This window comes from Dermochelys coriacea, chromosome 1 (assembly GCF_009764565.3).
Source record: "Dermochelys coriacea isolate rDerCor1 chromosome 1, rDerCor1.pri.v4, whole genome shotgun sequence".
NCBI lineage: Eukaryota > Metazoa > Chordata > Testudines > Dermochelyidae > Dermochelys > Dermochelys coriacea.
The window spans coordinates 116,356,815-116,369,702 of NC_050068.2; the positions used below are offsets into that span (position 1 = coordinate 116,356,815).

The 12,888-nt window shown below is 40.3% G+C and overlaps 1 long non-coding RNA gene across 1 annotated transcript in view; it reads left to right on the top strand.

Annotated features, from left to right (window-relative positions):
- Nucleotides 1-942: 942 nt before the first annotated feature.
- The window catches only part of LOC119849769, a 58,858-nt gene continuing 46,912 nt past the window's right edge, over nt 943-12,888 (top strand). The window contains exon 1 of the long non-coding RNA XR_005290584.2: nt 943-1,201. This is a non-coding gene — a long non-coding RNA (uncharacterized LOC119849769). The remainder of the gene's footprint in view (nt 1,202-12,888) is intronic.

Consider the following 12,888-nt stretch of genomic DNA (forward strand, 5'->3'; position numbering starts at 1 on the left):
TAGTACATTTTCCTTAGGATGCAATTCCATTTAGTATTAATAATTACTGCTTTCGGATGGGTCAAACTTCTATAGGAAATATTTGAAAAATGCTAGTCTGAACTGATTTAGAATCCTTCCAAATTTTAATTTGCATCAATTCGGGTTCTTGAAAGGAATAACCAATTAGGAGCAGTTGTATGGGGCAGGGGTTAGTACTTTTTTTTCTTCCTTCTTCCCCCAAGTCTAGGATATAAGGAAAGAAGAATAAAAGAAGTATTGTCAGAAAGATGAGTAAAAAGAAATATTAGTTAAAACAAATGCATCGAAACTGAAGTTCTTTAGAGATATGGAAAGGGCATCAATCACTTCTGTGGGCACATTAAGCTGTTACATATTATACCCATCTCAGTTTAAGTGGTGTAAGGCTCATCTCATTTGCATATGTTGTGTTACAATCTTGCTTCAGGCCTGTCTCCGCAGTGAATAAGGTGGCTAGCAAGGCAGCTTGTGGCTGGCATAAAGGATATGTCAGAGTCAAGCTGCTTCACTAATCAGCTCTGCTGGGGCAGATACATGATAGTCCATGTGAAGAAATTTAGATAATAGTCTACAGCATCCACTAGAACTGTATATAGTGTATATGGGGCTTTAGTCTAACTTCTAATCCTTCATGGAAAATGTGTAAATACTGTGGTGATGTTCTAGTGACCTCTAAAGGCGGCTGATTTGAGCTGTTATTTTGTTAAATCTCATGCTTTGAACTACACATAATGTCGATGTTCTTTAAGCCTCGTCATGGGGAATTTTTTCCAAAGTGTATGATTAATCATGTTACGTTAAACCTTTCCCGTTTCATTTTTGTATTCTCACCCCTTTCCTTCTCTCTTCTGATTCCAGATAAACCCCCTGCTCCTGTTCCCACTAGACTCCCCTTCTCATATGGATTGGTCACACTGGCTGACTGTGCTGGAGGCCAAGTCAGGGCTACACGCCCAAGCCAACAGCAGTCCCAACTTGCATGACCCTCCCCTGGGGCCCAGCAGCGGTAGCCTGTGCTCTGGTCTCTCTCCATTCCTCCTCTAAACAACTTGGCATTATCAATTTCCCTGCCTCCAGCAGGCCAGATCAGTGGCTTTATTCACACAGCACCTTGCAACAGGTCAGCAAGCATGGTGCTGCTTCGAGCTGAATTTGACTCCACTGCCACGCTGGCTAAAAAGTAAGTTTTTAAAGACATTGCTTTTCTGTTTCAGTGTTTTTGTTTGTTTGTTTGTTTGTTTGTTTTGCTTTAAACAACATCGACCAAAAGTTTGGATTCCAAAATCAACCCCTCACCGTCCATCGGCTCCATGCAGTACAGCACTTTCCCCCTCAGATCATTGCCCTTTGCTCAGCTGGCAGGTATGGTACATCATTTTTATTGAGCGCCAACTTGTAAAGGTGGCTAGGTCAGAGCCAGGATCCTTCTACTTATTAGATGAAAGCTCCAGTCATGAGCCTCTTCTGTTTGTTCACATCATGCATACAGCAGTTTGGTTTGTAAACATGAAACTCTCCGTGCTTTCGTTTGCCTTAATCATCATTAAACAATTAGGTAGGACATTACTCGTACATTGGCATAATGGTAAGAAAAATTAAACCTCTGAGGGTAACAAAAAGCAACAGAGTATTTTGCATGCAGGTGATTCTCAGGAATAATAGAACAAGAATGTCTTTTTCTTAGTTCTCTATTGAGGATGTGAGGAGTGTTTTAAAAAATGGCACCATGAAAGACCTATAAAGTTGAATAGTTGGGAGATAATAACTCTAATGGTAAAGTTCCCTGCATACGTATACCACCCTGCCTCTGGCAGTAATCCTGGCTTTGGGGATCTGAAATTTCCTAAAGATGTATTAGTGTCTTATACACATGTGCTCTTGTGCACTCATAATCCTTTTCACTAGCTTCTTAGCTGCATGCTTTGTATTTAAATTTTCCTTCTGACCAAGTAAATCCCTTTGGATGAAGTGACAGGAGCTTTTCAGCACCCATAGCTGGGTGACAGCTGGTGTAGAGACTCTGAAAGACTGCAAAGTGTTCCTTACTAGCTTTCTTCAGGACCGGTGTCAGCCACCAGCTGAGCGATTTGTTAGTTCCCCCTTTGGGCATCAGTCAGCTAAAGAGATTCAGATTAAATGCTAGAGTGATACAATAGATATTAATATAAAAACAATATCTGTGCTTCTGGCTTAGCTGTGCTTTTAATTAGATACTTATTTATTACATGCGAACTTGACACATTTTCATGCATCCGATGAAGTGTGCTGTAGCTCACAAAAACTTATGCTCAGATAAATTTGTTAGTCTCTAAGGTGCCACAAGTCCTCCTTTTCTTTTTATTAAATTCAGTGTAAGTCATTAATACTGTAGGAAGTATAGTCTGGTTTCAGAAACACACGGTTAAAACTATGGTTTGAAAAGAAGTGATTGTCAGCAGCCTTTCAAAGAGCAGTGCAGTGGTTAAAGTAGTTTACTTACTGATCACAGAACAAAATGTTTGTATTTTTTTCCCTGCAAGTCAAGTTTCCCTTTAATGTCCAATACATAATATATTCTGTTATTTATATTGAAATGTGAAGGGTTGCTTCTCAGGGGTTCTGGCAAGTCCTTGCTATTGGCATTAGAAATCAGAAGCAATGGAACTCCGGAAGTACATCTTAAAATGTAATCAGGTTGTTAAAGGTAAAGCAGTCCAAAAATGGAACTATTCTAGAGCCACGCTGTTAGCGCGATGTAACCGTTCAGACTGTCTGGATGTTTCCTGCAGAGATTTTTTTGCGAGGGTGCAGACAAATGGGAAAAATGCTGTGCTGTACCCTCAGCACTGAAAACAAGGGAGTCATTCAAAACAAGCCCGTTTTCAAACACAGCGGATTACATTTTTTAAGATTCCTTAATTTTTTGTCACTCTCTAAAGCTATAGTATTGCAGCACAGAGCCAAAACCAGTTCTCACCCATTCGGAGTTGAAGTTTGCCTGAGCAAGGTCTGTAGAGACTGGCCTAAGATTTATGAAAGCAGCTTTGTACAGAAAGTCCAGTTCACATTAAAATATTTTATCCAAGACTCACATACTCACACACACATATGTTTATGAAAATATCGTAAATATAAAGGGTACTCTAGCTTGTGATAAAGAAGTTTCAAGCTCCTCTGCTTTTATTTCTTTTTTGCAGAAATATTTTGGTAATTAAAACTCTCTTCCCCAGTAAGGGACGTTTAGGGGATGTGTGTGCACGTGTGTCTGCGATTGCTTTGTTCTGCAGGGAAGACATCAGAATTCCAAAAAGAACTGCTCCTCACTAAAACGCTCTGAACCCTTGTTGCTTCTAAAGTCAAATATCGGAATTGAAAAGTGGAATATTTGAAGATGTTTCTGGATGTAATTCTGTTCCTTTTGACTTCAATGGAGCAGGTTTGGGCATTCTGTGCCTATTAACAGCAAGTCTGAAAATATTTTCTTATGTATGATGGTTTTCCAAAATATGGTAATGGTTCCATCAACTTTTTTTTAATTTAAATAAATTTGTCTGTTTTTAAAACACATTAAACTGTTGTGTTGACCTCTTAATTTCACCTAGGATAATTGAATAACAGTGTGTGTTAGATGGAAAGAATAAAGCAATATATTAATTTTGCAAGGTGATTTCTATTTATGAGTGTGTTAGGGTCATGGAGTTGAGGGAAATGAATAAATAAATAAGCCCAAAGGAAATGTTGTCATGTTGCTGTTTCTTTTACTTTGGAAACTTAGCCAAACTAATTTTCAAAATAAAAATAGGGGTTTATACTTTTAAAAATTGTTCAAACATTACAGATACACAAGAGGAAAAACATGATTCAATCTCAGTAGGGAGGTGGCATTACTTTTCAAAACCAAAGAGAGACATTTCTTTTCATTTTTTTAAAACTCCTGTTCTATCTCAATCTATCCCTGCTATTCATTCTTACATCTGGATTTTGACCCACTCTTTTGCATGCATTTTTTTCTTCCAAATAAACTTCTATTAAGCTAGAAAATAAGTATTTGCTAAAATTTCAAATTAAGTAGATCCCTGAATGAGTTTCTGATGGGTCTGAGCCTGCTGTCCCAGAAGTCAGTGGGAGTTTTAGCCACTGATTTCAAGAGAAACATGACAGGGCCCTACACTTTTGTAATACTTGTGTACTAGTTATAGATGTGAATAAGCAGAGCTGAAAGCTTTCTTGGAAGTGGTGCAATTCTAGAAATCTGCTAATAATAAAAATGTAATTTGGAAGATTTTGGTTTGAACTTGGAGCATTTCAATTAGGTCTTGAACTCAAGCACTTCTTCAGCATTTTCCCCTTATGAATTATTAATATGGGGCTTGCAATGGGTTCACCAGTGACTTCTGAATCCTTAGTAGTAAAACATGTTCATTTTATCATAATACTATACTGAAGAATTCAAGAGATGTATATCAAGAATAATACCTATATTTCTACATTATGTTTATATATTCTGCTGTATATATGTATATTATATTTATACACACACACACACACACACACAATTCCAGAGAATTTGGTATTCTGCAATCATTCTCTCGCTATAGAAAGAGAATTTTCAGTTTGCATCTAAAGGTCCCAAATTTTGCATTTTTATTCCTTCATTCCTTTTCTTTAGAAACTTTTCTCTGGTTATTTCAAAATATTTTTTATAAGTTGTTCTTTTTATATGTTAGGAAACATTGTTTGGTCAATTTTTTCAAAACAAATTTCCAACTAGGGAAAAAAAAATAGGGCATACCTGTATGTTTGGTGTCTGTTTACATTTTCTGTAATGTAGTCATTAAGCACACGACATAGACTTAAAGGATGTCAAAACTGACAGCCACACTATGATTGATGATGCTGTGCTAGACTAATTCTTACCAGGTGTGGTGTGATGTGAATTCAAATGTAGCTCGGAGTTCTTATTTGTATTAGTAAAGTTATGCTTTGTCAAAGTTCTGTGACTTCTTAACCTATTAAATCCCATCTTCTTAATCCCAGCTTTTCTTTCCTTTATTGCTGTATACATTTTTCTTCCCCTCCTCCCAGAAAACAATACTCATGCCTTGAGCTCTCCTTGTGATTTCTTAAGATATCAGTTTGTACAAACGCACAACTTGGAAAATACCGAATCTGATGGGGTTATGTTAACTAAGTCTAAAATTTTACAGAGAGGCTTCCTAAGTGACTTGACCTGGGGTAGACTAGATTCTGTAGTGTGAAATTCACTTAATAAGCACAAAGCATGAGCAGCAGAGCTTTATGAGTGTGAAGTGTATAAGCCATCCCTGCCAAACCTAAGACTTGGGCTGCAGCCCCCACCTCTCAGCTCCCACATGTCACCACCGTCACTGCTTCCTATCTGTTACTAATATTTTGTGGCAGGGTAACTGGATTATCTTAAAATCCAATGGGAGCTGTTAGGTGCTCAGCACTTTTGAAAATAAGGCAATGGCTTTATGAGCCCAATGTTAGGTTTTGATTTTTCAAAATCTTGGCTTCAGTGAATAATTTTCATCCTAGGGACTGTCTGTGAATTGTTGGCCTTGTCTATTTGGTAGTTATCTGTGTTGTGTGATAGGTGGCTGTAGACACATGGTTTTGTTTCTGTTTTCTGATTGGATGATGGAAATTTTTTGAAAAAAGAAAATGAACACAGATCATGAATTTCCAATATGAATTTTGAGGTGCATAAACATGTGTGGTAATTTTGATGAAACCTTCCAATTTGGCAGACAATCAGAGAATCACAAATTTAGTTGGGGATTGGACCTGCTTTGAGCAGGGGGTTGGACTAGATGACCTCCTGAGGTCCCTTCCGGCCCTGATATTCTATGATTCTGAAAATTCTGAAATAATGAGCAATATGACCCCATGAATCATAGCAGACCAAACCACAATTTGCACTTTAATTTGTAAAAGTTTTCATTCATCTTTTTTCCCCTTTATTTGACAAGGTATAATTTTAAGTTTGTCCTTTCTTATGCAAATTCCCATTGATTTAATGAGTAAAGACTATGTAAAGACTTCTGGGTGTGACCCTTGGAGGCAAACTCAGACCACTCTTTTATGGATACAGAGAACCCAGAGCAGAATTAGTGCAGTTCTATTAAACATTGGGGGATGGATAATGGGGGCCAGCAAATAAGGCATTGCTCTGCATGGGTGCTCTCTGAAGCAGAGCAGAAGGGGATAATGTGGGGAACCACCATTGACTGGATTATCCTGGCACCTGGCACATAAGGTGCATAGTTAGGCTGAAGTAACTTCCATAGAGCTATTCTGCAGGCACTCTATAACCCTGGAGGCAGCTCACTGGCTAGCTCCCTCACACCAGAGTAGGTATATACCTCAGGCCCTGGTGGTCTGGGTTTTGGCCATAGTGCATAAATAATTTGGTTCCCACTTGTGTTATTGTCCTTCTTTTTGGGATAACTCAATTAATATTGCAAAAAACATGTCCAGACTACAAGGACTTGGAGCTGGATACCAACCAGGATAAACACTGCTAACCACTTATATTTAGGTGCCTGGAGACATTGGCTACTTGGTATCTAAAATTAGTTAGCCCAATTGTTTCCCATTAGCTTCAACTGGGCAATATTTTGCACCATAGAAAAGAAGGGAAATTTAGTTTGGATTTTTTCATTTACACGTATGTGTCCACTTCTGTGGACCTTCCCCTATGCCAGTTCCCCCTGCACTTCAGCTAGCTGAAAGATACCTGTGCACATACATGGATGGTGGAGAGATAGGGATTAGGGTGGTGGGTGGGACTGTGCTAGTAACAATAGGAGGTAAAAAATTAATCTGAACTGAAACCCATTATCTCTAATTGGAGATGCAGGCTGTACTCACAAAATGTCTGCCCACGTTTTTGCATCCTAGAACTAAATTTTGGGTACCAGTCTCACTATTTGCAGCTCTAAGTACATTTTTTGTGTTAAGTGGAAAAGGGAGATCATGCTCCTTTTGAAAACATTGCTCTTTGTAAATACAGCTTTGTTTCTTTTTGAACTATATAAGGTGTGGATTTATGGTTCCACAGAGGCAAGTTAATGCCTTGCCTTATTCTGCAAAACAAGAAAACCCATCTCAAGAAATTGTCAGGCGCAATATGTCTTCAAGACACATGCACAGAAGACCCATTTACAGAGTGGGCATTCAAACTTACCAATTGCTTGGGATAGCTAAATGAGATTTGCAGTTAGCTAATCTCAGTATTTAGAGCATTCAAGCTACTTCCTACAGAAAATATAAGGTATCCAAGGGAATACTGAAGCTAGTGAGCAAACTGTAGATATTTAAATTAGATAAAATTGGCAAGTTTTTCAGTATCATCATTGTAGAAGCCTAAGGTGAATATCCTAACTTTCTCAAAGCACCCCTCTTTCTCTAGCCCAGGCCCCACATCCACCATTCAAAATACAGTAGCCCTCTCTCTACCCCCCACCTATTCAGTGACTAGGAGGGTTTGGTTGGACTTGCAGTTTCATGACTGGCAGGGGGGAGGACCACTGACACACTTTCTCCCCCATCTTTTGCAGCCTCATACTTGGGTGGAACTTGGGCAGAGTTCCTGGGTCCTTAGTTCTTCCCCCTGATGCCAGATAAATCCGTTCATGGTCCTCCTTCAGGGGCACAGGGCAGTGCTTCTGGAACAAATCAGGCAACCATCTCTGTCACATTTTACCCCGCTGTCAGATGTGGATGGTAATACTTCACCATAACAGAGAAATATTGTGAGGTTTAGTTGACTAACATCTGTAAATTCTTTAAAAATATTTCAGGGAAAGTGGCTATATAGTGCAATGTTGTGATGATGATTATTTAGATTAAAACTTAGGGATCCAAATTAAGTGGGTGGTAGCTTGCAGTATGTACTCCTCTCCTCTTGAACTCATGGTAACTGCGATGTTTCTATTATTCCTTCATCTTGCTTATCAAATAAAGGTGGTATATTTTTGTTTGCTCTGCAGTCACACAGGAAGGAAAAGAAAGAGAAAGAAGAGCAGGGAAGCACAAGGAGACCCTGACTCTCGATAGTAAGAGGAACACATGGCCAAGAGTGGAAGCAGTGAAACAAAGGTTGAATACATGTTGGCAAGAAGGACATGAGTGGAATACAGCAGGCAGCACTGAGGAGGAATTAGCTCTGACCTTAATATGCTGTTGAACAAAGCACAATGTGAGGGTTTCTGAGGCCATTATGGATCTAACATGCTAACAGTGGTCAAAGCATATTAAGAGTTTTATTAAGAAACCCTTAGGTATCATTTTATCACTGTAGAATTACACAGTCAGTGCTGTGCAAAGAGAATTAGTGAGGCAATTCTCATCAAGGACCCAAACCACATTGACTTCAGGGGGAGTTTTGCCTTCTTAAGCACTGAAGGATCAGGCTCTAAGGTTGGATAAGCCAAGCTCTAACCTATCCTTCTTAGGATAGCTTAGGGTATCCGCTACTGCTCATGCAGAGGAGTCTCACAAGCCATTTTAATCTTAGGAGGAAACATTTCATTGCAATACACAGTGACTGACATTCTTCTCAAAAAGTTTTTTATTACATCTTTTTCCCTGATTAAAAAATCAAGACATGCACATTCATACACAGGCATTCAATACAGGAGGTCTGGAATCCACGTTCAGTTCAGACTGGAGGAGATCTGGCAACTTCCAACCCTTGAGAGATTCATCCCATTCTAATAATAGTCACAATTTACCGATAATCATCAAGAGAAGTTAATCTGTTTGTTTTTTGGGGGAGAGGGGCAGAGGGGCGGAGGAGAAGGGGTTCTAAGATATTCAAGTATTTTCTGCCACAAAGGATCGTAAGCAATGCGAGTTAGGCCATGCTGCTTTAGTTATATTTACAGGTCTGGGATCAAATTATGTCATTTAGCTACTGGTCTGAGCAAGGAGTGAGATGGGGCACATTGACTCATGGGGAATGTGGGGAGGGACTGCATCCCAAGAAGGCACAATTCTTCCCATGCAGCCTAACAGGAGGCCTCGCCATCCTTTAAACTGTGCCAGCTGCAACACAGTCATGCCACCTCCACACCACTCCAGCAATGCACCAAAGGAATGGTCTATGTGCTATCCCAAGAGCAGGTTTTCTAATTACCCCAGGCCCTTTTGTGGGTCCCGCAGAGGTGGGGCAATTCAATAAACACTCTCCACCTATATAAGTGCTGAAAGGAAGGAAGGTCCAATGGTTAGTGATCTAGCCTGGCACTGGGGAGACTTGGATTCAATTCCTTGCTTCACCATCAGCTTCCTGTGTGACCTTGGGTAGGCCAGTCTCTCTCTGCCTCAGTTCCCCATCTGTACAAAGGGGATAACAGCAGTTCCCTACCTCACAGGGGTACTATGAGGGTAAATATATTAAAGATAGTGAGGGGGCTCAGGTATTTTGTTAATGGGACCATAGAGGTACCTAAAATAGATAGATGGCACAATTCATCCCTTTATATAAAACTGTTGTGTGTAATAATAATAATAATTAATAATTAATAATAAGTATAGTTGTTGTAATAGAGTATGGCTACTGACATCCCTGGGAATGTATGCTACATGTAATAAGAAAGTAAATACTATGCTGTTCCCAAGACTGGATGTTTATTTGTGATGGGTGAACCTCAAGGGGTTCAGAAGTTTGGCTAACAGTCACCTCTACACAGAGAGAGAGTAGGAAATGGTAAATTAATCTTTCCACAAGAAGACCGTTTTATAACTGAAGCCCACACTGGGCAGAGTAGTGCTAAGAGAAGTGGGCTTTCTCACTCCTTCTGGTGACACTGAGGCTCCTTTCCCAGTGACCACATCTCCATCAAACCAATATGTTCGTGCAGCAAGATATATTTAGTGGCCATATGATTAGTCATAAACTTTTTATGAGGCAACCAATATGCCAGAGGAACTTATTTAACCCAAATGTTAATTTTACTACGTAACTGTGCAGTACAGTAGGGGAAGAGCAGTGTGTACTTACCTCTTTTGATATATGAGTTAAATTGTTCCAGATCATTATTACAGTCACTGTCATTTATAATCACGTCTAGCAGCCTGTTGATGGAGGGCAATTAGTGCTGCAGAACAAATACTAGTAGATGGGACACTACTGACTCTGTGGGACTGTAACTGGACAAGGAGGAAATGACCTATGAAAAACATCAGTACTTCAGCTTTTTCAGTCCAAAACAGAACCACAGACCACCTTTTCTGGTCTATACTGTCTGCCAACAGATAGCTCCAGAGCCAAAAGTCATGCAAAGTAACTGCTCTATTGTCCTTTTTTGCCTTATGGTTACCAGATCCTAAGGGAAAAGGCTACATTGGTATTTGCTGAGCTTTCCTGTCTTTAGTCTTATTTTCCCATATATCTGGATGAAGAACAATGTCATGCTTATGTCATTGAACAATAGAATCATAGAAGATTAGAGTTGGAAGAGACCTCAGGAAGTCATCTAGTCCAACCCCCTGCTCAAAGCAGGACCAACCCCAACTAAATCATCCCTGCCAGGGTTTTGTCAAGCTGGGTCTTAAAAACCTCTATGAATGAAGATTCCACCACTTCCCTAAGTAACCCATTCCTGTGCTTCACCTCTCTCCTAGTGAAATTGTTTTTCCTAATATCCAACCTACACCTCCCAGACTGCAACTTGAGACCATTGCTTCTTGTTCTGTCATCAGCCACCACTGAGAACAGCCTAGCTCCATCCTCTTTGGAACCCCCCTTCAGGTAGTTGAAGGCTGCTGTCAAATCCCCCCTCATTTTTCTCTTCTGCAGACTAAATAACCGCAGTTCCCTCAGCCTCTCCTTATAAGTCATGTGCCCCAGCCCTCTAATCATTTTTGTTGCCCTCCACTGGACTCTCTCTAATTTGTCCACATCCTTTCTGTAGTGGGAGGACCAAAACTGGATGCAATACTGCAGATGTGACCTCACCAGTGCCAAATAGAGGGGAATAATCACTTCCCTCAATCTGCTGGCAATGCTACTACTAATGGAGCCCAATATGCTGTTAGCCTTCTTGGCATCTCATCCACTGTAATCCCCAGGTCCTTTTCTGCAGAATTGCCACTTAGTCGGTTCCCAGCCTATGACAGTGCATGGGATTCTTCCATCCTAAGTGCAGGACTCTGCACTTGTCCTTGTTGAACTTCATCAGATTTCTTTTGGCTCAATCTTCCAATTTGTCTAAGTCACTTTGGACCCTATCCCTACCCTCCAGCATATCTACCTCTCTGCGCAGCTAGTGTCATCTGCGAACTTGCTGAGGGTGCAATCCATCCCATCATCTAGATCATTAATGAAGATGTTGAACAAAACCGTCCCCAGGACTGACCCCTGGGGTACTCTGCTTGATACCCACTGTCAACTAGACATCGATCCATTGATCACTACCCGTTGAGCCCGATGATCTGGCCAGCTTTCTATATACCTTATAGTTCATTCGTCCAATCCATACTTTTTTAATTTGCTGGCAAGAATACTGTGGGAGATTGTATAAAAAGCTTTGCTAAAGTCAAGGTATATCATGTCCACTGCTTTCCCCATATCCACAGAGCCAGTTATCTCATCATAGAAGGCAATCAGGCTGGTCAGCATGACTTGCCCTTGGTGAATTCATGTTGACCATTCCTGATAACCTTCCTCTCCTCCAAGTACTTCAAAATGGATTCCTTGAGGACCTGCTCCATGATTTCTCCAGGGATTGAGGTGAGGCTGACCGGTCTGTAGTTCCCTGGATTCTCCTTCTTCCCTTTTTAAAACGTGGGCAGTATATTTGCCTTTTTCCAATCATCTGGGACCTCCCCAGATCACCATGAATTTTCAAATATAATGGCCAATGGCTCTGCGATTATATCAGCCAACATCCTGAGTACCCTCGGATGCATTACATCCAGACCCATGGACTAGTATATGTCCAACTTTTCTAAATAGTGCGGGACCTGTTCTTTTACCACCATACTTGATGGACTAATTTCTACTTTCTTGTAGATCATGATCACTCCTGGAATAGGGAGAGGTGTGTTTTTTCTGGTTTGTGTACCTTTCATGTACTACTAAAATGGAATGTTTTCATCATTCTATATTTAGGTAATGGTTTCACCTCATGTGGCAGTCATTGAACTTTTAGGATAAAGATTTCAAAATGTGGTGCCCAAATGGTACCAACAAAATTTTTGTGCACTCCCATTTCACATGTATAGCCTTCATTTGGATATGGAAAAAACAGGCAATTGCAAACATAACTACCTATTTGCTCATGTTAGAACCTATTTTGCAAATGTTCATGCATGAAGGTATCAACTTCTGGAAATTTTGCACTTACCATCTATGAAGCCTGTGGGTGATGTAGCAATTATGAGCACACCCCAAATCCGCAAATATCTTTTAAATATTGCTACTGTTGCACGTAATTAAAGGAAGACTGATTTAGAAGTGAGCTTATTATTTATTTTAATAATAAAACAAGCTGGTTTTATATTACTTGGGTTCAAAGATGAAATCTTAACTAGGTTTTTGGCCAGTAGACTGTGGGTCCTTCTCCGCTCCTTTGCCTCCTGCATGGGGATGAACAACAAATGCAGACCCTGCACCTTACTGAATGAAGGGACTGCTCCTTGCTAATGCCCCATGAGGAACAAGTCACCTCAAAAGGTGTAGGGAGGGTCAAGGAGAAGACAGGACCCATGGATCACCAACCTGCTCTGTAGTGGCCAGTCATGGAGAAGATTACCTGTTTCACCTTCCTAAGAAATACCTGTTGAGCGCTAGGTCAGTGGTTTTTAACCAGGGGTCTGGGGCCCTCAAGCAGGTTTCAGGGGTCCACCAAGCAGAGT